The sequence below is a fragment of the Lutra lutra genome, chromosome 3 (genome assembly GCF_902655055.1).
Source record: "Lutra lutra chromosome 3, mLutLut1.2, whole genome shotgun sequence".
In the NCBI taxonomy this organism is placed as follows: Eukaryota; Metazoa; Chordata; class Mammalia; order Carnivora; family Mustelidae; genus Lutra; species Lutra lutra.
The window spans coordinates 149,297,717-149,325,576 of NC_062280.1; the positions used below are offsets into that span (position 1 = coordinate 149,297,717).

Below are 27,860 nucleotides of genomic sequence, written 5' to 3' on the forward strand. Positions count from 1 at the left end.
AGGAGACATATCTGGAATGAAGCTGCTATGGCTGATGTCAAAGAGGTTAGTGCTTGTGTTGGCATCTAGGATTTTTATGGTTTCAGGTCTCACATTTAGGTCTTTAATGCATTTTGAATTTATTTTTGTGTATGGTGTAAGAAAGTGGTCCAATTTCATTCCTTTGCCTGTTGCTGTCCAGTTTTCCCAACACCATTTGTTGAAGAGACTTTTTCCCATTGGATATTCTATTCTGGTTTGTCAGAGATTAATTGACCATATAGTTGTGGGTTCATTTCTGAGTTAAATGTTCTTAGCACAAAAAAGAAATGGTAGTTCTGTGAGGCAATAGAGTTATTTTTTTAATTTTTTTTTGTTTTTTATTAACATGTAATGTATCATTAGCCCCAGGGGTACAGGTCTGTGAATCGTCAGGCTTACATACTTCACAGGGCAATAGAGTTATTAACTGATCCTACTGTGGCGATCGTTTCACAATATGTAAGTGTATCAGATCAATACATTCTACACTTTAATTTTTTTAAATTTATTTAACAGACAGAGATCACAAGTAGGCAGAGAGGCAGGCAGAGAGAGAGGAGGAAGCAGGCTCCCTGCTGAGCAGAGAGCCTGATGTGGGGCTCGATCCCAGGACCCCGGGACCATGACCTGAGCTGAAGGCAGAGGCTTCAACCCACTGAGCCATCCAGGCACCCCCATTCTACACTTTAAACATACACAATGTTAATATTAATTATATCTCAGTAAGTCTGGGGAAAAAAAAGATGATTATACCCAATCCAGGATTTGCCTTGTTACTCAAATCTGTCCTATTGATTGAATCCACTTGGTACTACTTATCCTATTAATCCCTTTGCTTGTATTCATTTTGGTAGCTTCTCTGTAACAGTGGAGTACTATGGTACATAAACATTTAATTTATTTAAATTCAAATATACACACTTAGAGAAAAGCAACAAACCCCCTCATCCAGTTTGGGAACAGGCACATAAATTACAAACAATAGCATAAGAAATCTGTAGAGTTTGTGAGTGTTCCCCTTTTTAGTAGGGTGAGTGGATGACCCAGACAATAGATGCAATTAAGTCTGAAGTAGTAAATGTCTGTTGGTCAAAACCAATGGAAAAAATATGTGAGTAATTTTAATATATTCCTGACAATTAATGAGGAAGTGAAATATGTTGTTCAGCTGGCCATGAAATTGTTTGTGATGACCTTTATTTGCAGAATTATTCATAGAGAAACAATGCCTAATATACAGTTAAAAGAACTGGTCTATGGAAAAGAGTTGAAAAGATAGTCTATAGGGAGAGAAATAGCAAAAAGAACAGAAAAGCCTTAACCTTACTTGAATTTTCTTAGCAACAAAACATTTAAGTGATTAGATTTCTGAATATAGCTTTTCTTGGAGATTGCTTACCTTATCTTACTATTTACATTAGTAAGTGCCTAGTACCATGAAGAATTATATATACAAAATATATGCTACACTTTATGAATTAATTAAGAATTGAAGAATTTCCTTAAGGGTAAAAAGAAGAAAAAAAAAAAGAATTTCCTCAAGGGTAATTTTGTTTATGAATGACTTTTACATTATGTGCTGAGCTTAGAAATTAACCTTAGACTGTTTTGAAATCTTATTTATGTTTTTAAATCCAGTCAGTATAAGATTCCATCAGAGTTTGTTGGCATTTTGATCAACCCTCTGCCAGATATTTATCTCTTTGCTCTCTAGTTAGCTGTTTAATTAGATTAAGAGGTTTTCTAGGGCTGGGATTGACCTTTATTTGTTGGTTCCATGTGCCTCATAGCACAATGACTGAGTCATGTTATATATTAAAGACATTTACAGTGAATGAATTGACAACCTACTTTTCAAAGAGACAAAATAATGCCTCTCTTATATGTATAAAATAAACACGTGTCAGAAATTTTCATTCAGGTCATTAATTAATGAGAGAATCAGTAAGATACTAAAACCAGTTCAAAGAGCATTTGAAAAGCAAGGGGTGAGTGTGTGCCTGTGTGCTGTTTAATTAGGACAGCCAGGAATATTTCTGGCATAGGTACAAAACAGGTGAATATCTTATAGTATAATAAACCATAATCTTTGAAGTTCTCCATCCCATGAGGCAAAAATTATTTGATTCTTTTCTGGACTAAAGTCTACAATTTAACACACGAATTCACTTATTCTGAAGACTTTAATCAATGTGAAATAGTGATTAGTTGTCAGTATATTCCTTTAGCTAATGCTGACGTTGCTTTCACACCTGAATGAAATTAAAAAGATGTGTTTTCCTTAAGCCTGGGACCACTACCCATGGACGATGGCAGATAGGCAGCATTACCAAACACTTGCACAGTGTAGAAGGTGCCAGAATTCGGGTGGGGAGGCCCAGGGAGTGCTACAGGCTTTCTGTTAGTCTGAAAAGACTACATACTAATGCAAAACTATGGATACAGTAAACATTTCAGTAGTTACCTAGGTTGGGGGAGAAAGAGGGAGGAATAGGTGAAGCACAAAGGATTTCTAGGGAAGTGAAAATATTCTGTAGGATCACGGTGGGTATATGTCATTAAGCATTTGACCAAACCCATAGACTATAGAGCACCAACAGTGAGTCCTAATAGAAACCATGGGCTTTGAGTGATTATGATATGCCATTGTAGGTTCATCAGTTGTAACAATTTTACTACTTTGGTGAGGTTGATAATGGGAGAGGCTACACATGTATGGGGTCAGGAGGTATATGGGAAATCTCTGTGCCTTTCTCTCAACTGTGCTGTGAACCTAAACCTGCTCTAAAAATAAAGTGTACTAAAATGTAAATACATAATTTGTTTTGAAAAAGGAAACAGTGTTTCCTTTTTTTGCCTGATTTTTCATGAGTGCATTAATACGTTCTTCCTAAAGGTATCTATTAATTGAATATAGGAACATTGCTGCTAAGGGTTTACCCTGTAGTTGGTGATCCTATTAACTTAAAAATTCAGTTATACGAAATGACCCATTTTACTACCATTGCCAGATAATTGAGGTCTCACTGTAATGGTTTAGTGATTTGATTCCTCACCATTGTTCTAAATATGTTTTGTAACTTGCTCTTTGAGATGAGATTACCTTTGAATATTTAGTGTCAGTGAAATTAATGATTATAATGCACAGGATTACAATAAAAATCTTTGAACTCCAATTTAAGTCAACTTGGAAATGGAAAGTAGAGATTTGTGTTTAAAAAAAGTAATTAGGAAAGGATTGCTTACTATATGAACAATTAATAGATTTAATAATCTATAAGAATAATAAGAAATAAAGATACATACAGTAGACTTCTGTTAGTATTTATATAACAATAGAATGTTAGAACTGGAATGGACCTGGGGAGCTGTTGATTGAAACCCCTTCATTTACAGGTGAGGAAACTGAAGAGAACTCACACAGCTTGTCAAATATTATGAAAAACGATGTGACTAACAAAATAATAGACAGCTTTGCCATAGCATATCTCTTACATGTATGAGGTATAACAGTTGTCCAGGATTTTATTGGGTTAGTTGCTGAATCAGTAGAGAGACACACACAGGATAAGCACTATATATGCATTTTTTACAGATAATGAAATTGGGATCTTGAACTGAAATGACTCATAAAGCATAACTAGTTTCACTGTATGTGGGTTTCTACCTACCAAAGAAGCTGCATGGAGCACTGGGTGTGGTACAAAAACAATGAATACTGTTATGCTAAAAATAAATTAAAAAAAAAAAATAAAAAATAAAAAGTGGAAATATTTTGAGCAAGTAGAAAAGGATTGCAGGGGAAAATGTATGAAACTTGTGACCTGCTCTTAAATAAAATTCTATTTCCACCCTGAGCCCCCCAAAATTATGTTCTCCAGGGGATATGACTAATGTTGATGAAAAAAAGAAACTTACCAGAAGATTTTATTCTTTTTTGTAGTTCTTGTAGGTAGCGGGCCCCTTTTAATACAAAGTGTATTGATTTAGAAGACTGGTGCCTTTGGTATTCTGGTCTAGAGAAAATAATCAAAGTTGAGAATAGGGGAAGAAAGTATTGTCTGCTTCCCACCTCCCACCTCCAAAATGCATGCCTGTCTCAAGAAAAATTACAGCTGCCTGCATGTGGCAGAGATAACATTTTTTAGAAAGTTCTAGTGACTGGTAACACAGATCTCAGAAAAAAGGAAAAATATTAAATGGCTGGTCAATTTAAATAGTACAATGTTGAACTACTACAAAGTAATAATTGTCAGACTGAGGGGTGATGGTGGGAGGTAGATGGGGGATGGGCTGGTTGGGTGATGGTATTGAGGAAGGCACTTTTTGAGATGAACATATTGGATACATGGAGACTTTTAGGGTTTTAGATCTTCCCTGACTTTTCCAAGTGCCCTTCCTGTTTAATGCCTTCTATGAGGTTAGGCACATGGTTCCCTGACTCTCTCATTTGGTGATTGTAGGTGTGGGAGGAGGAACATTGTCCCCTTTTCTCTCCCAGTTCTCTAGAGCTGACTTACAAGTCCTCCCTGTGGATTTTTAAATCACTGCACCCTCATCTCTATTCACTCCCTAAAGAACCCGTGTCCCCAGACCCAGTGCATTCAGTACCCCACTTATTTTTAACTCTCTACCCCACCACCTGTTAATCATATTTGGTAATTTTTTAACTTCTTTGGCAGTGCCCCAATTAACAGCTTATCCCAATTTACTGAATAGCTACTGATCCTATTCTCTTCACCATAGCCATGCCCAGCCACCTCCTCACCTCCAGTATCTCTGCTATGTATTAGTAAGCCTGAATCAAGTCTGTGTCATTTTACCTGGTTTTCAGTATTTCTGAGGCGAAATTTTGGCATGAAACATGCATACCATTTAGCAAAGGCATTTCATGTTTGGCCTGTCTGCTCCGCCTATATGCAAACTTTGAAGGCAACCATAGAGTGTGTGATGGTCACCGGATTGCCTTCCTTTACCAAACATAAATAAGAGCAGAATGCTGGGATTCAGCTAATACTAGGAATGCTGCAGCCTTACATTTTCTTCAAATGAAAAACTATATGAATGTCCTTTTAATACAAAGACTTTTCTTCTGTATTTTCGTCCCGGCTGCTTTTTTAACTTTTCATTCTGTTGGGGAGATTAAAGACAGAGGATCATTATGAGTCTTCTAAGAAGCCAAGGGACTGCAGTTAGATTAAAAGCTATTTATTCTGCACTTTGTATTTTCTTTGGTCCTTATTTTCAGATTGAACATAAGGTATCTGCAGCACAGATTGCTTTCAGAAAGATGAATTTGACTAAAAATCATACTATGCATTCATTCAATAAACATTTATTTTTGAATGCCTCCTATAATTCAGGGTCTCTGCTAGCCCAGGGCACATAAAATGAATGAGAAAACCTTTTTGTCTTTAAGGAGCTGTAGTGGATTCCATGGTGTTGTGCCCATAGACCGTCACCCCAGCTGCTTGGATGGTGGTGGCTGATGGCTCTTAGCTAGTCTCTCTTTGGTCCTTGCCCATAACTGAGGAAAGCCACCTCACCCAAGGTTATGCTTCTATCCCAGAGGGAAGCCACTGGGATAATGACTGCTCAATAGGGGGATTATTATTATTATTATTATTATTATTATTTTGCCCTAGTTTAGGACAGTTTTGAAGGGCTGTTTCAGCGTTAGAGCTCCCCATAAGATTGGCTGAAGCTTTCTTTGTCGTTGCATTAATTCACAGTTCTCTCTCTCTATCCAATCCTGCTTCCTTCCCTCCCCACAATATTTGATCCAGGGAACGCAAAACAGTCTCAGATAAACTTCTGGTGGGCACATCTATATTTTAGAATCCAATTCCTGGGGACCCTGTGTACATTGAGAATTCACTGTCTGGCTGGAGGGGCCACAACATTAGTAATTGTGATAATAGTTTGAAAATTACTCCAGTAGATGTAACCCTATGTCATTAGGAGAGATGCATGTAGCTCTGATTGTGGTAGAGGTGGGGTCACACCGCCTTTTCTAGAGAAGGTGACTTCTGAACTTAGATTTTAGTACCACTCACAGTTAAACACAGAGCTATGGGCAAGGAAGAGATGAAGAGAAGGGATTTTTGGACAGAGAAAGCAGTATTGTACAAAGGCAGTGACCTGTAGGTGAGCTTGACAGATTAGAAATTTCTAATAGATTAGTATGACCTGAACCTATGGGCAAGAGAGAAAGTGGGGAGAAATGATGAAGGGGTTTGCAAAACCCAGTTCATGAGGAACTTGTCTTTCATGTTGAGGAACTTGCGTTTTATACTGAGAACATTTGGACTGTTGACATTTTAAGCAAAAGACTTCGGTTGACAGTAGCTTGTGAGCACAGGTTAGAATGAGGTGAGGGTGGAGACATGGAGGCCCTTTATGAAGATGTGGTAGAAAATCAGGTAGTGAAAATGGATAATATCATGGTGGAAGATAGGAGAAATGAGAGGACTTGGGAGCTAATAGGATACAAGAGAGAAGGATGAGACATACCACTCCTAGTTTAAACTCATAGGGAACATAAAGGAAGGTCTTTGAGGGGCACCTGCATGGCTCAGTCAGTTAAGCATTCGACTCTCGATTTCCACTCAGGTCATGATCTCAGCGTCATGGGACTGAGCCCTGCATTGGGCTCTGTACTCAGCGCAGAGTCTGCCTGTCCCTCCCCCTCTACTCTTCCTGTCCCCTCCATCTATCTATCTATTTGTAAAATAAGTATTTTTTTAAAGGAAGGGATTTGAGGGACAAATATGCTCATCTTAGTTTTGAACACATTGAGTTTGAACATATTTATGGGGCATCCAAGTTGGGGAAAAGAAGGTGAGAGAGACAGGTGCATGTAGGTTATACTTGAAGCTGAGCCTTGAGCTGTTGGGAAGAGTGGGCAGGGTAAGGAGAGATGAAAGGAGAAACTGTCACTTTGGGGAAATCACAGCGTTTAAAGGAAAGGCTCCATGGAGGTGGCCACAGAGACAGGCTTCTGGAATCGGTACTATGCTATGGTTGCTATCTACTTCATACCAAGGTGAATATGTTTTTGAGTTTTTAAGTGTGTCCACTTAATTACTTTTCACAGTAGTCTTTCTTGGGCCAATTGCCTTTATATTATAAATGAGGAAACTCCCTTAAAGATAAGTTGTTACACTACTCCTGTTGTATAGTAAGTCGATGGTTTGGCCAGGCTATTTATTTGAAAGATGACTGAAAAGTAAAGATATAGGGAGAGTTCAAATTAGTTTACAAATTAATTCCTCCTGTTTGCAGCAGGATATGTTTTACTTATCATATCCTCGTGAACCCAATTAGTCTGAAAATATTTTATGACATTCATGTGCATGACATTTTCAATGACCTGAGCTTTCCTTTTTCTACACTTACCTCTTCCTTAACATTGTTTTTGTTGTTGTTGTTGTTGTTGTTGTTTCCTGCTCTTCTGATTTAAAGTTAACAGACATCTGCAAAAACTGTATATGACAAAACTGTAAATACTGGTGCTCTACCTGATCTGTCAGTTATTTCTCGGAAGTTGAACCTTTCAATAACTGTGTTCATAAGGCATGTTGTAAAATCTGCCATCTGATTGCATATTGCATACATACATAGCATGGCAAATGACATCATTCATTCTTAAAATTTTCTGTTTTTTATCCACTATTATTCTTGGTATGGATGCATAGGCACAGCACATTTTCCAAATAAACTGCAGTTCTTTTTTTTTTTTTTCTTTTTTAGGAAAGACTGTTTCTCAGTGGCTTTCAGAACTTACTACAGGTATTTAATTAAATGTAGATTGTATGGTACATTAGTGACCATCAAACATTATGTCTTTCAGCAGGCAATTAAAAAGGGCAAAATATTCTAAATGAATTTTTAAATACCCTCTTCCAATCATTAAGCACAGTTACCACGGCCATATTTTGTAAATTTAAAACACTGGAGTTCGCACAAGTATGCTTGTCACAGTCGTTTTTATTGATGATCTATCTGAGCTTCATTTCCTAGCTGAGAAACCTTGTCGGTCAATTTATTCCAACATAACACCGTTTGGTTGGGTGGTTATTAATCCTGTAATTGTTCACGGCATGCCAGGAATGATTCAGTTAATTATTACAATATGTCTTACTTTGCCATGCTTTTCTATGTCAAAATACCCTTTGCATACATTGGAAGAAAAATCAGATGCTTATTTAAATTCTAGACATAAAAATTGATTACTAACTAAAAATATAAAAGGATGACATTTTGTGTTTGCCCTCATAGAATAGCTGCTGGCCTAAATGAACTTTGATGAATTATAACCTCCTGATTTTAATTGATCCATCACCTCTATTTTTTTAAAGAATTTGGAAGAAGCAATCACTTTAACTGAGTATTAGTTTCAATTAAGTGCCATAGTGTAACAATTCACCCTCAATCTTACTAAAAAGAGAATTTTATTTTTTTCCAATCCGATATATGGAAATAGAGCTAATGTCTACAATTCCATTACGATCATGAAATTAAATGTTGTGCAGTTAGGTAAAAAGTGTGATGATGTATATAATAACTTTCATGCACAGAATTAAATTCAGGTAAAGGTATTTGGGGTTGGATATGCCTGAATGGATTCTAGAATGTAAAAGCCTATCAATAAAACATAATAATGTATGGATTATTATATTCTAACACTCACAATAGGTTATGTTAGTTCACTATAGAAATGGAAAATGCAATATTCATTATGCAGCACTGTACTTGCATTAAATCAAGTTCAGCAGAGGCCTTCCATGAGAGAAAGGAATATAACCACTGCTTTATGGTTAGCTTCTTTAGCTAACTCTGACTTACAATAAACAAATCACCATGTGCTTTTTAACCAAATTAACATCCTTCTCTTAGGTCAAAGGAACAGCAGCATTAATTGGCTGTGGCCACAGGACCCTGAAGGATTTAAAGACAAAGATGATTTCATCTCTGCTGATGGTGGTGAGGGAGCATAAATACAAAATAATAAATAAAAGATGCATTCTATTTCATCTGATAAAAATCACAGGCATTAAGATGGAACCTATGTTGTTAGCTAGAGATGGCTTAATTCGGAGTCTGTTTTACTCTAGATTTGCTACATAGTTTTATGAGTTTGGCAAGTCATTAAATCTTAATTTACCTATAAAAATGGCATGCTAATACTACTTTGCAAGTTGGACATAACAATGGGATGACGAGTATAGGAGATCTCTTTTTTAATGCTTAAGCACTTTATTATTACTATTTTTTAAAAATTTATTTCTTTACCTGAAAGAGCACAAGCAGGGGAGGAGCAGAGGGAAGGGAGAAGCAGGCTCCCCGCTGAGCAGGGAGCTAGAGGTGGGGCTTGATCCCAGGACCCTGGGATTATGACCTGAGCTGAAGGCAGACTCTTAACTGACTGAGAGACCCAGGCAACCTGTTTAAAGATGATATTAAGAATATAAATTTGCACCTAGACTATTTAGAAGTACATACCATTTATATTAGATATAAGATGTGTTAGGAATGAATTGACCTATTCATTACTTCTATAACCTATTCATTTTTCTGAAGTACTTCATAAGTTTACATATTTTACTGTATTTTTGGTATATATGATTGGTATAATGTAATGATTGGTATAATATAATAATAATATATGGTATAATAAAGAACATATCTGGTCTTTGACCTTGGTTCCTCAAGTAGAGCTTCAAAAACCCAGGGAATTTCCTTAGTGATGAGTGTCTTTGTTGTGTTAATGAATGACTCATCATGTGTGTCTATACAGCTTAAGGTCTGGGGACTGATCACCAGGAAGGCAAGACACAGGATTACAGTGTCAGAATTTTGGGTCAGCCTGACCTCCAGGTAGAGGAGAGAGACTGGAGGTTGAGCTCTCTGTCTTGTGGCCAGTGATTTAATCAATCATGCTTACATAATGAAACCATAATAAAACTCTGGACACTGAAGCTCCATGGAGCTTCTTGATGGGTGAACCCAATGATATACAGGGAAGGTAATGTACCAGACTCATCTGAGAAGGAGACTGGAAACTCAATGTACTGGACTCTCCCAGACCTTTCCCTTTGTGACTCATCCTTACTTGGTTGTTCTGGAGTTGTAAACTTTGTAACAGAACTATAATCATGAGTATAGCACTTTCTTGAATTCTGTGAGGCATTCTGGCTAATTTGAAGCTGAGGGGATCCTGGGAAATGCTAACTTTGTAACTAGTAAGGCAGAAGTGTGGCTGGCATCTGAACTAAGAGAACCTTCTGGTGGACTGAGCCCTTAAGCCTGTAGAGTGTGACAATAGGATAATTAGTGCCAGAATTATATTGTAGTGCTGGACTTGGGTGGAAATGGAATATTTGGGATAGAGAAAACAAACAGAGTATTTCCCCTAAGCATGACAATATTATTGCAAACTGAAAAAGAAATCCCAGAAAAATTACTGTGAAAAATGTGCAAGATACCATATTCAATTTTTAAAGAAATATAAATTCTATACAGTACAAAATGCTCTGATATAAGTTAGTTTAATTAAGCCACATAATGGGCTATTTTAAAATTTGCAAATGTAGCTCTATTTTTTTACTCCATTGACTTTCAGTAAATAGGTGTGCCGAAAATTTAATTTCACCAATTTGGTGAAATATCTAAGATGATGAAACATCTGCCATAAAAGTCTAGAAATGCTGTAAAATATTTGTAAAATACCCTAAGTGTTTCTTTAAATACAGGCTGAACTTTAAATAAAGTAACTAAAAATGTCCAGAGAGTAAAAACAAAGAGGAAGCTAAATCCCTGCTGATGTTCTATTTGAGGATGGAGGATGAGAATGGTGGAGGATGTTTGTTTAGGTAACGTGTGTGTTGCCCACATTGAGCTGAGGGAGAAGGTGTAAAGCCCATACTTTTGAGCTGGTTCCTTTGAGGGGCTTCATGCTCAGTGAAAATGGACTAAAAAAAAAAAACAAAACAAAACGGAAAAAGCCTACCATTTTTTTCCTGGTAGTATGGTATATTTTATAATCTGATTTCCACTCTTACTGTGTTTATTAAAATGTATTAATGGGCTAATAGGAATAAAAACATACACTGAAGCCAAAAACTAAGTAAAGGCAGATCCTTTGGAGTAAGGAGAGCAGTGGAGTTGGCTTAAGCCTTTTGATTATTTCTCTCGTGTGATGAAAAATCACATAGAACACCCTGAAAAATTATTCTAGTAGTGTACAGTTGATTACCAATAAACTGCTTCCTTATAGGACTCTGCTGCAGGAAAGTTATCTGTCGTGAACTTTGGTGCTGAGTCAATATGAGAGAAATCCCCTTTTGAAATTCTGTGTCTAAAAACTGGACCTCTAGGGCACCTGGGTGGCTCAGTTGGTTGAGCAACTGCCTTCGGCTCAGGTCATGATCCCGGACTTCCAGGATCGAGTCCCGCATCGGACTCCCAGCTCCTTGGGGAGTCTGCTTCTCCCTCTGACCTTCTCCTCTCTCATGCTCTCTCTCACTTATTCTTCCTCAAATAAATAAATAAAATCTTTAAAAAAAATAAAAAAAATAAAAACTGGATCTCTAGTGGATTTGCAACCCAAATCCATGTTACATGGCAGGGCATATAAACTCAAGACAGATACCTGGCAGATTAAGAAAAAATCCTTTCTGGAGGAATTAACATTTCATACTAGGACTCATAATTTTCACAGGTACATTTTTTTTAATTATGTTCTGTTAGCCCTGTATAGTATATTTTTCGTTTGTGATATAATGTTCAATGATCTGTTAGTTGTGTGTAACACCCAGTGCTCATCACAACATGTGCCCTCCTTTCACAGATAAAATTTTAAGAAATATGGGGTCTCAGTGAAAAATTTCATCTTTTAAAAAGATTTTTATTTATTTTTTTGTGTGTGTGAGAGAGAGGGAGAGAGCAGGGAAGAGAGGCAGAGGGAGAGGGAGAAGCAGACTCTCTACTGAGCAGGGAGCCTGACATGGGACTTGATCCCAGAACCCTGGGACTATGAGCTGAGCTGAAGGCACACACTTAACTGACTGAACCACCCAGGTACCCCTCAGTGAAAAATTTCAAAACATTCAAAGGAACAAGTCATCATGGATTGCATTCAGTAGAAATAATAACAGTAACAGATATGCTAAGAATTCAGGAAGTATCTCTTCCAGAATATAATATATGTGCAGTATGACTGTCTTAGACTTCAAGCTGCTATAACAAAATGTCACAGACTGGGTAGCTTATAAACTTCAGAAATTTATTTTTCACAGTTCTGGAGGCTGGAAGTCCAAAATCAAGTCGCTGGCAGGTTTAGTGTCTAGTGACAGCCCACTTTCTGGTTCGTACACAGTACATTCTGGCTATGTTGTCACATGATGGGAGGGTCTGGAGAACTCTGGAGTCTCTTTAATAGGGCACTAATCCCATTTTTGAAGTCTCCACTTTTATGACCTAATCACTTCACAAAGGCCCCATCTTCTATCACCATTGTCTTTGGGGTTTAGAATTTTGGCATACGAATTTTGGAGGTACATGAACATTCAGACCATAATGATGATAAAATAAATTTTTACATATTTGAACATAACAGAATGACCAAAAAATTTGAAGAGCAACCATATAGAGCTCTAGAAATAAGAATATAATGTATTAAATTAAACAGTAATGGGTAGTTTTACCAGCAGTTTAGTTGATAGTTAAGTGAAAAAATCAGAATATAGCATAGAGAAACAAAGAGCTAAAGAAAGTTTAAAAATAAGTTGAGAAATGGTTGAATGCTGTTCAGAAGTTATGAAGAATTTCTATTCTTAGATTCAAAATAGGGTCTGAAGCTCATGTCTAGGTCTATTGCAGTAAATTTGAAAAGTTTCAGAGACAAAGGGAAAATCTGTATAGCAGAAGAATAAAACAGATCATCTCTGAAGGAGTAAAATTTTGCTTGAAAAGTGAGTTCTCAATAATCACAAAAACCAGAAGACAGAAGTTGTTTTCAATATATTCAGATAAAATAACTGTCCATCTAAAATTGTGTTAATAGTGAAAATATCTTTCAAAATGGTGATACAAAAGAAAATTCCAACATATCTAAGAAACTTTACCACCACCAGATCCACATTAATAAGAATTTTAATGCATGTACTATCCACAAAAAGAAAATGATTGCACATGAAGCAAAAATTATGAGCAAAAGAAGTAGTAAATATATGGCTAGACAACCATTAATTATAAGGACCAAAAATAATAAAATTTTGTGAAATTTTAAGGAGCATATATCAAAAATATGAGACAGTTGTACACCTAAAACTAATATAACCCTGTATTTTAACTACACCGGAATTAAAAAAGAAAGAAAGAAACAAACAAAATAAATGAACAAAAGAATAAAAAAGAGAGACAGACCAGAAAATGGATTCTTAACTATAGAGAACAAACAGGTTACCAGAGGGGAGGTGAGTGGAGGAATAGGTAAATAGGTAAAGGGGATTAAGAATACACTAATCATGATGTGCACTGAGTAATGCATTGAATTGTTGAATCACTTCATTGTACACATGAAACTAATAAAACACTGTATTTTAACTATATTGGAGTTAATATAAAAATTAATAAAGAAAGAGACAATTATAATCTATAAATTAGGAGAGGAGTGACTGATGTTAAAGTTTTCTACCTTACATTTGAGGAAGGTAATGATGTTGTTTAAGTTTATGTATTGGCAAATTTGAAATAGAGTATAAACTTCTGAAGTAGTAGAGGGAAAAATTATGACATAAGAAATACCTTTGCCCTGGTTAAGGAGCAATCTTTTAACAGACACTAATATAAAATAATACATTTTTATTTTTAAGATTAGAACTTGGGGGGAAAAAAAAAGAAAATCTGACCACTGACTCAGGGTGATGACAAAGAGGTTTGCTAGTTCTGTCTCAGGTCTGAGCAAATATACAAAGTTGGAAGGTTTCCCTGAGAATATGTAACTATGGGAACGTATTTCATACCATAGGGGGGCTTATTTTTCCATTACTTGCATGATCCAGGAATCTACTACTCAAGGTATTATCATAAGATTGGTCTTTAGCTGGTTAAAAATCACTTTGGGGACTAGTTAAAATATGAAAAACTGCTCTGCATGTACAATGCCTCAACTCAAGCTGCACAGTATCCAGGATGGTGAGCCACAGTATGAACTTCAAATACATGAGGAAGAAATGAGTACCAAAGAAGTCTCAGCTGAGACAACAAACAGAATAATAGTCCACCAAAACAGATTATATGATAATTGGAGAACATTTAAAACAGTATGATAAAAATCACTGAAGATAGGAGAGTCACATCAGCAAGATGAAAAAATGGTGGCCAACCAAGAATAACTATATCTGATAAAACTGTCCTTCAGAAATGGAGGAGAAATAAAGGCCTTATCAGATAAACAAAACTGGAAGGAGTTTATTGTTACTAGATTTGCTTTTAAGAATTGCTAACAGCAGTCCTCCACATTGGAGCAAAGGGCAATTAGAAAACAACAAAAAAAGTATGAAAATATAAAGATCTTTGGTAAAGGAAAATGTATACATCTTAGACAAATACAGATACAGAACCCTGTAATACTGTAATGGTGCATAAATCACCTGTAATAGAGGCATAGAATTCAAAAAATAAAAGCAAAAAATAACAATAATCATAAAACTATATTAATGGATACAAATTATTAAAAAATTCATTTTTTACATCAATAGAATAAGGTGGGGGCAGAGACATGTAAAGGAGTATGTAAAGACATAGAAGAGTTTATACATGTGATTGAAATTACCAATTTAAAACAATTTACAAAATGGCAATAGTAAATCCTTCCTTGTGCATACTTACTTTAAATGTAAGTGGATCAAATTTCCCAATCAAGAGACATAGAGACATGTCTCTATGTGTGGTGGAATGGATTAAAAAATAAGATCCAACTAAATCATGTCTTCAAGAGACTTGCCTTAGATATAGGTATATACATAGGCTGAAAGTGAAAGGATAATAAAATATATTCCATGCAAATGGTAACCAAAGAACAGCAGGGTGACCATATTTACTTATATCAAAGAAGATAGATTTTAAGTAATAACTTATAAAAGAAAAAGGAGATTATATAATAAAGAATCCACTCTCTAAGATATAGCTATTATAAATAAGTAAGCATCTAACAAGAGGGCTTCCATTTATGTGAAGCAAACACTGACAGAATTAAAGGGAGAAATAGACAGTCATATAATTATAGTAGGAGCTTTTTTTTTTTTTTTTTCTTTTTTTGACAGAGAGAGATCACAAGTAGACGGAGAGGAAGGCAGAGAGAGAGAGAGAGGGAAGCAGGCTTCTTGCTGAGCAGAGAGCCCGATGTGGGACTCGATCCCAGGACCCTGAGATCATGACCTGAGCCGAAGGCAGTGGCTTAACCCACTGAGCCACCCAGGCGCCCCTATAGTAGGAGCTTTTAACACCTAACTTTCAATAATGGATATATCAGACAGAAGATCAGTAAGAAAACAGAGGACTTGAACCAACACTATGGACCAAGTGGACTTAACAGACATATACAGAATATACATTCTTCTCAAATGCACATGGAACATTCCCCAGAATAGATCACATGTTATCCTGCAAAACGAGTCTTAAATTTAAGAAGACTGAAATCAGGGGCGCCTGGGTGGCTCAGTGGGTTAAGCCGCTGCCTTCGGCTCAGGTCATGATCTCAGGGTCCTGGGATCGAGTCCCGCATCGGGCTCTCTGCTCAGCAGGGAGCCTGCTTCCCTCTCTCTCTCTGCCTGCCTGCCTCTCCGTCTACTTGTGATCTCTCTCTGTCAAATAAATAAATAAAATCTTTAAAAAAAAAAAAAAGAAGACTGAAATCAGGTCAAATACCTTTTTCAACATGTGGAATGAAACTAGACATCAGTAGCAAAAGAAAAACTGAAAAATTCACCAGCATGTGGAAATTCAACAACACGTTTTGAAAAACTAATGATTCAAAAAGAAATCACAGGAAAAATTAAAAAATATAATTACAAATGGAAATAAAAGCACAACATACTAAAACTTATGGGATGTAGCAAAAACACACTAAGAGGGAAATTTATAGTGATAAATATATACATTAAAGAAGAAAGATCTCAAATCAACAACCTAACTTTATACTTCAAGGACTAAAAAAGAATAATAAACTTAATCAAAAATTATCATAAAGGGGCGCCTGGGTGGCTCAGTGGGTTAAGCCGCTGCCTTCAGCTCAGGTCATGATCTCGGAGTCCTGGGATCAAGCCCCACATCGGGCTCTCTGCTCAGCAGGGAGCCTGCTTCCTCCTCTCTCTCTGCCTGCCTCTCTGCCTGCTTGTGCTCTCTCTGTCACATAAATAAATAAATTCTTTAAAAAAAATTATCATAAGGAAGAGAATAATAAAACAATAATAGTAGCAGGAGTAAAATTGAAAATGGAAAAACAGAAAAAAGATAACACTAATAATTGTTTTTTCTGAGAGCAATGAAATTGACATACCCTTAACTATACAAAGAAAAAAAAAGAAGTTTAAAATTAAAAAATCAGAAATGAAAGAGGAAACATTAAAATCGATGCCACAAAAACTAAAAGGAACATAACAGTCTATAATGAGTAAATGAAATCCAATAAGATGAATAAACTAGGAGAGATGGATAAATTTCTAGAAACATATAATCTACCAAGATGACTTCATGAGGAAATAGAAAGTCTGAATCGACCTATTACCACTAAAGAGATTGAATCACTATCAGAACACCTCACAACAGAAACCAGCCCAGGACCAGATGGCTTTTGTTGAAGAGAGGATTCTTTTTCCATTGTGTAGCTTTGGAGCCCTTGTCAATCATGATCAAATATATGATTCACTTACAAATGGTTAAGATTGTAAATTTTATGTTACATGTTTACCATGACAAATAGAGAAAAAAATTGAAAACGTAATTGAAAAAATAAAAAAGATTAAGAATCCCCCAAAATAATACAAGTATAGAATGGTTATGTAAAAAGACCACACTGAACTTTTAAAGGAAAGAATATTGTTATTAAAATTTAAAACACAAAAGATGGGTTAAACAAGATTATAGTGAGCAGAAGAGTCAGTTAGCAAACTGGAAAACAGATTGCAGAAGTTACACGGAATGCAGCAGAGTAAGATGAAGAGATGGAAAATATGAAGAGTTCAGAGACATGGTGGAGGTAACTAGGTGTTTATCAAATGTCTGACCTGAGCTCCTGAATGAGCAATAGCGGGAATGAGGGAAGTACAAGATTCCAAGAGATGAATTTGAAGAATATCGTTGAAAGACCTGATTACTCAGATTTAGGAAATACGAAGATTTCCAAGTGGAAATAAATATGAGTAAATCCACACCCTGACACAAGTTATCTAGATTGTATAATCTTACAGTCAAAATAAAGGTCCTTTGAGCAAAGGAAAAAAAAAGATCATAAAAGCAGGCAAAGAGATCTGCAGAGAAATAATAAACTTATTTATCTCAAAAGCAAAATTAGAGGCATAAAAAGAAATGTAAGATATTTACAGGGCTAACATTAAAAAAAAAAGAACCTAACATGAGTTCTGGAATTCAAGAATTGTATTGAGCAAGGACTATTTTAATATAATTCCTTCTGCTTTCTGAAAGATGCAGTTAAGTAAGTGAAAAGACAAGCCACAGACTAATACTTATGCATATACTGATAAAGGACTTGCATCCAGAATAGGTAAAGAATTCCTACAAATGCACAAGTAAAAAAGTCAGCACACTAGAATAAAGGGACACACTCCTTCCATAGACCTTTTTCTAAAGAAGGTTGCCAATGAACCAATTGACTTATGAAAACAGGTTCATAGATATAAATCATTAGTGAAATACAAATTAAGTCACAATGCACAGCCTCATGATAGTTAAAATAAAAAAAAAAAAAAGACCTAATGAGTGTTAGAGAATTTGTTGATCAGTTGGAACACTCCATAGAGGAAGGAAAAAAATGTATTTCAATTAAAAACTGGATTATCTAGAGGACAGTCCTGTAAGTCATTTGATTCTAGCTTTTGTCTTGAAACTATTTTACAACACTGCATCTTCTACATAGGGCACGCTCTTTCTGGTTATTTGATTCTATTTCTGTTTATTATCTTTGAGCTATTTTCAACTCTATAAGAAAATGTTTTTCTTTGGATTCGCTTTCAACCTGATTATAACATCAGCTTGACTTTCTCTTTGAATATGTTAAATAAAATGTTTAACGTGTTCATTTTTATATCTTATGAGAGTCATAATTTTATCTTACTTTGAAAAATATCTTTTAATCTCTTACAGTGCTGGTGCGAGTATGAAATGGTAACATTGGTTTGGAAAACTGGCAGTCTCTACATAAGGTGAACATATTAATATACTATGTACATTTCTCTCCAAACTATGTACATATGTGCATCAAAGAAGATGCGAGAATGCTCATAATGAGCCCTATTTGTGGTAGCTTATGACTGGAAACAACTCAAATGTATACAACACCACAATGGTGAAATAAATTGTGTTATAAATAGGCAATGAAATATATCTGTCAATGATAATTAAAATGAACACCAAAACAGAAAGAAACCCTCTATAAAACATGAGTGGATATTATAGTCATAATGTGGAATGAAAGAAACCCAAACAAAAGACTATATGCATAATTCCACTTATATAAAAAAAAAAAAAACAAAAAAAAACAGGCTGATCTAATCTGTGGTGTTAGAAGTAATTACCCATTGAGGACTTCAGTTATTTAGGGCCAGGGGAATAATAACTGAAATTGGGCATGAGGAGAGATTCTGGGGTGATTGTAATGTTCTACTCCTTGCCCTGGTTACAGTACATGGATGTGTTCACAGAACAAAAATTCACCAAGCTATATACGTCAATCTCACGTGCATTTCTCAACATGTTGTACTCCAACTAAATCATATGTATATTTGTATATATAGTACATGTATCTGTAAAAAGTGGATAAAATAAAAACATTTTCAGACAAAGAAAAGTATAGGACCCAGAGACCTTAGCTATCAAAAAAATACTGAGATATATATGAGTAAGAAGAATATTATACTTAGAAGGTAGGCATGAGATGCAGGGAACAGTAGTGGGCAATTACCTTCAACATGAAGGCTAAGCATTGGTCAGTCGTGTTCAGATTATGAGATTGTAAACAGGCAGAACTAAAATACAGAGTAATAATAACATGTATGACAGAAGGAGGTTAAGAGAATTAAATTTATCCTTAGGTTAAGTCACAGGCTCTAGCCCACTGCCCTGGTTCATTGCTCCTGACCTTACATTTAGAATCCCATTTGTGCTCTCTGCTCCACTGAACCACTTTTCTTCCCAGGTTGCTCTCCCTGAGGCCATATCCGTGTACTCCCACCCACTGTTAGCCCCCAGGATCCGCGTCAGTGCCAAGCCCCAGATTCTCTGTTCCTTGCTCAAGGAGGTGTGTCAGAAACAGGTTAGTTATCAACACAAGCTTCTGTGCAGTTCAGAAATCCCGTTATGCTCTGCACTTTCCCACATGAGTGTTGGCACTGATTTCATGTTGCTCTAAGAGTACCAGGAAACACTTTAGGGTTATACAAATTTAACCACAGAGGCAGCTTCTGCTTGGGAGTGTTTTACTTTGTTTTCTACGTTGGCCTTGTTGTCATGACTTAGCTCTCACCTTCTGTCAATTAAGGTATGGATGATAAATGGACAATGCTTCTGTATAGGCCAAGGAAGATTTTCTTTGTTCTGGGAATGAGACTTGCTCTGCTAGGGTTTGCCCTGCTTAAATCACTGGCACAACAAAATCACTGAAGCGTTTTCTGGAGGAGTTGAGGATTCTCTGTTCTGCACACCCTGCTTTTGAGTTATTGATATGGTGGAACAGACCGGATGGTTGAGACGTTTGTTGATATCATTCATTAAGGCATGTATCCTTGTGCTTTCTGGGGAATATCTGAAAGCCATATGTGAATAATTTTTGGACTTTCTGTCATTTTGGCTCATATGTGTGGCTGCTCCCATCCATTCATGCAGATATCAAAAATTGTCTAGAAAATTATTCTGAGAATTCTTAGCTGCACTCAGGGCTAGGTTTGTAAAATGAGAAATGTGTTTATTTTGTGGGGATCTTCATTGAAACATGGATGCAATATTGTCTTGAAACTATCTTGAGAGTAAACATTAGCTCTTGAAAATTGCTCTTTGGCCATTTTGACCTATAAAAATAGGAATTATATACATAGTTCAAGCAAATATATGCTTATTAATGTTTTACTCAGAAAAGGATATCATACTATCACAACAATTTATATTTTGTTTACATATACCTGAAGTATTTTTCTAACATTATTTTTCAGAGAATAGTGGCCAATTTTCAGATGGGGAGACTCACTGTGCTATGAATTTAACTGACAGAGAATCAGATTGAGAGGAAGCTTTTGAAAAATTTCCTTGAAGGGAATTTTGAAAGTTCTATTAACTTTCCCTATGCCTTGTCACATAGGAAAGACAGAGACTTGTCTATTTCCTTTCACTTTGAATCAGCAGCACCCAGAAGAGCTCAGAACTAATAGTTAGTCAATAAATATTAGTTGTATTTTTTTTTTTTTATAGCCAGTGACTCTGGAAGATGAGAAAAGAAACTCATTAACTGAGCACTATAATAGTCTAGGCACTTTTTACTTTTTAATATTTATTAGAATTTTTTATCACAAAAGTAATATATACTTATTGTAAACAACTTCAAACCTTCCAGAAATAGGTAACAGGAAGTGAAAGTCCATCTAACCTGGTTCCCAAGGTAACCATTGTTTTCAAGCTGTGGATATTCCCCCTGGATTTCTTTGATCATATGTGTTTGCATACTGTACTTGGAAAATCTTCCTGAAAACCAAAATCCAGATCATTGACTTGGGCTTAGTATTGCTTTCCTCTTTCATCATTGGATCCTTTCCTCTTTTTTCAACAGTGATGTTTAACCCCTTCTTCTCATAAATGATACAAAGTCTTGAGGGCAGGCTTTCTAAATAAGATCCAGAAACTTGGTTCTTTCGTCCTCCCAACATCCCTGTGAGTGGGCAGTTTTAACCACAACCTTAGTGAAGAAGCTCAGAGATGTTGAGGAACTTACCAGAGGACACACAGTTAGCTGAACTTTTAAAGTATCTTGTGTACCATGGATTTTGGCTTGTGTTTTCTACGTAGTGGCAAAATCCAAAATAAAAAGAATTTAGTTACTCTGGACATCCAGAGTTAGTATTATATTGTCCATGTGTGTCGAATGGTTGAGTAAAGTTTGTTTTCACATCTGTTGTCAGCTAAGAATAGCGTTTAAATTTGAATTCAACTGTCAACACTTTAGTTTCCTTTAAAATGATCCAAGAGAAAACCCAAATGGTCCAGTTTGGTGGGATAAAGGCAGCATTGGTACCAGTGGAGTAGAAATATGTATATTTATTTGAAAACTTATATAAGTTAAATTATATAGCATAAGTTAAATTATTAAAAATTATCTTCAGAGGAGAAAAATTAAATCATATGCATTACAAAAAGATACATCATAAAAATACTGATAAGATAATTACATTAGAAGGGTAAAGGACACAAAGATTTATCTAGAGACCCAGAGCTTTGCCATTTCCCCTCTAACTGGTAAAGGTTTTCCTTCTGTCTTCTTAAAGGAACATTTCAATCCCCTCTTAGCAACCAACATTTAAAAAAACAAAACAAAACAAGAAACAAAAGTGAAAACATTTATTTGTAAGTGAAAATAACTTTTCTGGCCTCCGCGCATTTTAGAAATGCCATTAATATCTGGGTATCCGTGCATCAACGTGAGAGCTAGCTTGATAAAAGAAAGGATACCAGAGACCATTACAGAAGAAAGATGGTGACTCGTCCTAACCCTTTAGAAACAGAAAGCTGTAGGAGGCTGCCTAATCATATGTCTTACAAACAGAGTGTATGTTCACATACCAGTGTCTCATAAACCTGAAGGCATCAACTGCATTTGTCACGAACTCCAATCCAATATTTGTTTTCAATCATTTTTAACCGGGGAGTCCTGGATGATATGAACCCAATTCAAAGGCTAACAAAATTGTTTTCCCCTCTCTATACTGCAACAAGTTATACACCTCATATAAAGAGGGAGGCTTGTACTGTCCCTCTGATCTGGTGCTCTTATTTTGTCTCAGCTTTTCAATAATAGTCTAACAACAGTCGTGCTAAAGATTTCGATGTGTTCATGATGCCCAGTCTGTAGAATCATTTCGTGTGCCTTCCTGCACTCCCCTACAAGTCTGACTTGTACTGTGGTCATTTTTATTTTCTTTGGCGGGAAAAGGAACCCCAGAATGATTTGCCAGACATAAAATTAATGTGTCTGCCTTGGTAATGGGTTCAAAGCGGTAGCCCTCTCAGGGCGGTGGTGTAGCCGGAGATCTGCCATGGATTTTGCCATTAGAGAGTCCTCTCAAAAGCCCAGATGTGGGCAGATTTGCAGTCTCTCAGCATTTCATTTTTTTCCTTTTCTCTAAAATGAAGATACAAGGACCTAACCTATGGTGCTGTTGTAGGGATTAAATCAAAGAATGTGACACACAACATAATTGTGTCACATATGTGAACTTCCTTTCTCCTCTATGGATGTCCATTTGATTACCCTCCACTTGACAAAAACAGTGTTGACCTTTTCCTTTTCCTGAAAGGAATATGGAGTGGAATCTCCTGGATGTTAGCCTCTCAGGGTTTTATGCTTGCCAAAATAAATTATGGAGATAGTTTGGCTCTATCTTGAAGATAGAGCACTAAGAAATTGGGTCCATCGCTGTCATTTTCCTCTCAGATTCCTCTCATCTGTCACAACACAGTAGTTATGAAAAATGAAACCATAAATTCAATTTAGAGGGCAATTTGCAGCTAATCTTTGGAGTAATTCCAGTGTGAATAATGCAGGAATTTGGATGTATGGTCAGTCAATTCAGCCCTGATTTATTAGTATTTAAGAAATCTTTCTTTCATTAATGATAATTACTAAACAAGAGAAAATAATTTCTTCAAAATTATCTACCTTCCTATCAGTGCTTCCGGTTCTGAAAAATGGCTACATTGTTTGTTGAAATTATGATGACAAATACAAGCTTTTGTGCTGTTGCTTAAGACACAAGATGTGTTTAGATTTTGCACAATAATTCTTTCTAGCTCTTGAGTGAACTGCTCAACCCTAGGTTATATCTGCCTTTTTTCTCTGGTATCACTCCCATTAGAGTTAACATTTTGAATATCTCAGCAGAAGGGCCCTGGGATTTGCTATTGATTTCCCACATTTCTTACACCTTGAAGGATGTATTAAAATCTAGCTGCAAAGAGAATGACATTTTTGTTCGTGTCTAAGAGTCGAGTTTATCTGAGGTTTTTTTCCTAGTTATTAAAACTCTACCTTCTGACACATCCAATATACTCTGAGTCAGTGAACTTACAAGCATATGTTTAAATAGAGGGTAACATCACATTAAAATCTATAAAGAGCAGTTCTCAGAAAATGTTTACACTCGTTTTCTTTTCTGTATTTTATTGCCTAGGCTTTAACTGTTATGTGTTAAACTCTCGAAACAGGTATTTCAAAACAAAGCAAAACAAAACAAAGCGATGTAATGCCTTCCTTCCTTTTTTTTTTTTTTTTTTTTTGCTTCATTTAAACAAAACAAAACCTTGTTTCCTATTCCTTCTCCCCCTCCACTTAGTTTGTCCGCAAGTCAGGACCATGAATTGTGCAGAAATTTTATTATTCCATTAAGGGACAGTACCCAGAGTCCTGGGTGTATAAAATCCCCCTCAGTTTTCGCATTCATTAAAATGAAGAAAGCAAGAGGTGAGCCGTGCCTCCCCATAACCCAGGTGTTCTGTGATGCAAGGACAGAGGGCATGTGCTGGCCAGATTTTGTTGTAGTGCTGGCCAACAGCTTTCTGGGTAGGCTAGGGTTCCATTGCGTGCAATGTAATCTAAACTCCAAACTGCTCAACTTTACCGTGAAGTTTACCCCGAGGTTCTGTATTTATAACTTATAATGTGTAGTAGGTATTCAGTAAACACTGAGCATAATCCAGACTTGGCAAAGAATGAGCCCATTTAACGTTATTTTTTCAGTCGGTTTTTGAGTCATAGGAATTGATAGTGCTGATTCCCCTGATTAATCTGTTAACAACAACAACAACAACAAGCACCACCCGCCAAACAAACAAACAAAAATCCAAACTAGTTTTGGGCAGTTGTGGCTCTTTGGCGGAGGGTGGGTATGCTTCCCCCTTGTGGGATCCCTCTCTTGAATGTTGTTTCAACCCTCTTCCTGGACGCCGTTGGAAGACCCTTGAGCCTGAACTCTCCACACAGTCGTTTGTTTGCTGTGTTGCTGTGATTGTTTTCTAGTTGTTGTCTCTTGACTTACTACAACGAGGTCGGCCGTTGAGGTTACACTGAGAGCAGTGAGAACAGGAGGATTTTCATCTGTATTCAGCAGTGCCTTAGCCTCAGCTCCCATCCTTTCTCACCTGCCCTGAGGGAAAAGGCCACTTCTCTTTTCTGGTCATAGTTCTGTCCTATCTTCATGTCCTCCTCCTAATAGCACAGCTTAAAAAAAAAAAAAAAAACCACAAAAGTCCCTCATACATCATGTGGTATGTTTATTCTCTTCACTTCATATGGTGACAGTGACTTAACACTCTACCAGAAACCATTTTCTTTTTTTTTAAGTGCTGACTCAATTATATCTAATTGTTTATGTGACTGTTTTAAGTTTTAATTTATAAGTTATTTCTCTGTTTAGAAAGGACAGCTTTGTTGTCATTTTGTCTTAATTTTCTATTGCCCACACACACACACAAATGAAAACCAGAAACCAAAAAACCAAAAAACACTCTTAGCTGAGAAGTTAGGGAGTCCACACTTTGCATTAGATCAGAAGAAAATACTTCCTTGTAGGCTTTCAATTTTATGGGACTCCACTGTCTACAGCGCCTCAGAATGAAACTGCCCTCTCAGGACCGAATATGTTTGGAGGTAGAGATTTCCTGGCCAATCAGAGTCCTGGTAGCACTTTAAATTTGGTCCGGGTGCCTCCCACTGGTGCCTTTTCTTTCTGGGACCCATGGAGTCTGTATGTCTTTGTTTGCTTTAGCCTACTTGGTATTTGCATTACCAGAATCTTTGGGCATCTGAGTAATTTTGTGGAGCATTATTTACTTTATTTGAAATCCTGTGGGTTCATTTTATTTGTTTATTTTATTTTTTAAGGGAGGCTTAACATGTCTGCTTATTTGGTTAGCTAAGTTTAGATCTTTTTTTTTTTTTTAAAGATTTTATTTATTTATTTGACAGAGAGAGATCACAAGTAGACAGAGAGGCAAGCAGAGAGAGAGAGGAGGAAGCAGGCTCCCTGCTGAGCAGAGAGCCCGATGCGGGACTCGATCCCAGGACCCTGAGATCATGACCTGAGCCGAAGGCAGCGGCTTAACCCACTAAGCCACCCAGGCGCCCAGTTTAGATCTTTTTAAAGTGAAAATGGTTGTTTGCTTGGTCTAAGTATTTAAAGTAGGGCTTTTTTTCTTTTTTCTTGCCTATTCTAGTATGTGTGTTAATTCAAAGAAGTTCAAAATGTTCACGTTGTGTCTTAAGCTTAATTTTTCTTGGCCTTTTAAGTAAAATACACAATATTTACATTTTTTCCAGGAAAGACCCATCCCCCTGTGCTGAGTTTTCCAAACTTCATACCCTTTGGTCAAAGCTAAGCAGGTCAGGATTTTTCTTTCTGTAATGCTTTTTATTATGCTTTTTATCATTGAGCTTACCTGTGTTTAATTTTCTGATTTCCTCCCTAAACTTTACTGAGTTCATAGGCAGGATGTAATTAATTTGGGGGCACTAGCCATTTTTACAGTGTGTGAGACATAGTATGCAGTCAGTATGCTCGAGTTTCAATTTTGTGAGCCTAACGGCTTCTAGGTGATGCTGATAGGGACCCTTTGCACTCAGGGAGTGTCCTGTGGGCTGTGGCTCAGGAAAGCAGCATCGCCTGGGAGCTTGTTAGAAACGCAGAATGGCAGGCTCCACCCCAGACCTACTGAATCAGAGTGCATTTTTTTCCAGGATCCCCAAGGGATTTCTATTAATTAAAGTTTTAGAAACACTGTTAGAGATCTGTAAGTCAGTGGTTCTACAAGTGTGGACCCTTGACCAGCAGTATTAATGTCACATGGGGATTTCAACAGGCAAGTGATTGAGGCGCCTCCTGGTGTGCTGAATTAGAGACTGGTGCAAAAGGCAACCTCTCTGGGCGCCTGGGTGGCTCAGTGGGTTAAGCCTCTGCCTTCAGCTCGGGTCATGGTCCCAGGGTCCTGGGATCGAGCCCCACGTCGGGCTCTCTGCTCGGCAGGGAGCCTGCTTCTTCCTCCCTCTCTGCCTGCCTCTCTGCCTGCTTGTGATCTCTCTCCCTCTGTCAAATAAATAAATAAAATCTTAAAAAAAAAAAACAAGATCTCTGGATGGTTCTTTCTGTTGCCTGCTAAAGTCTGAGTTCAAAATATCCTCCTCTTTCCCAGCCTCCTTTGGAGAAGTAAAGAAAATCAACACCAGCAGTGAGCTATGATTAATGAAAAGTAGATTCATGACCTCAATTATATGAATGACTGAAATATTTATTTACTTTACATTGTAACTGTAGAATCTGGCTGGTAGCATCACTGATGCAAATTTGAGAATGGAAATGAAATTATAGGAATGAAATTTAAAAACACACATATTCACGTATTTTAACTCAGAAGTACTTTCATAGCCTTACAGTTGAAAGGAGTATTATTTATTTTTGTCCAACCTATTCATTGAGCCACTTAAGAACATGGAGGCTGGAAGTGTACATGACTTGCCACAGATGAGAGGTAGGACCTCTAGCTCAGTGATTTCTTCAGTTTGCCATTTTGCCTGTAGGGGTCTTAACTTTGTTTTTAGCCATTGCATGTTTCCTAAATGGAGCTATCACTTCTATTAAAACATCTTAAATGGATGGAATTTGGAGACCTTGTATAGCAAATCCTTTATTTTGCAGGCAAAGATACTCCAATGCTGACAAGCCTTACGGATGCTTTCATACTACTGTATGACCGGGACATTTCTCGGCAAAATAAATGCTATGCTGTAAGTATAGAGAATAATATTTAACTAAAATAACTTTTTTCTAGATAATTCATTCCTCATATTTCAAGGGCATTAGAGCTAGAGTGACTTTTCTCTTTTATTGTGGAACCATCTGCTCTCATTCAAAGGATAATAAAACCTGTAGCCCCCCGGAGTCAAATGTTTGCCTTCTTCTCTTCCCAGTGAGAATTTGTTTCCTTAATGAAGATGAAGTCTCTCTCCTTCTCCTCTGGGGGGGTGGCAGCTGAGAGGACAGCCTGTAGTCTACATAAACTCCTAGATTCATAATTTTGGGGTTCATTCCTGCGGTGGGGAAAAAAAAAGTAACGTATAGTTTGCATAGGATATTTCTGGTTCCTTTTTCATTGCCCTGAAGGGGAAAAATGGTGCATAAGGAATCAATGTGCTTATTGCAGTGAATAATAGGTTGTTCCTGACCCAGAGACCTTTTGTTTCCTTTCAGGGTGGTATAAATGAACATATATATTAAACATGTGTCAGAGGGCTCACAGATGTGAAGTGGCCAACCTGAAACTCAGTTTATAAATGTTGCAAAATGGGG

At 36.7% G+C, this 27,860-nt stretch overlaps 1 long non-coding RNA gene across 2 annotated transcripts; it reads left to right on the top strand.

Moving 5' to 3' along the window:
* LOC125094664 (uncharacterized) lies at positions 1-27,860 on the top strand. 2 transcript variants are annotated; one of them, XR_007125646.1, is made up of 5 exons: positions 1-45; positions 18,409-18,467; positions 19,460-19,576; positions 27,210-27,298; positions 27,762-27,860. It is a non-coding gene; the product is annotated as an uncharacterized LOC125094664 (long non-coding RNA). The 2 variants fall into 2 exon arrangements; XR_007125647.1 differs by lacking the exon at positions 1-45 and adding an exon at positions 8,918-9,006.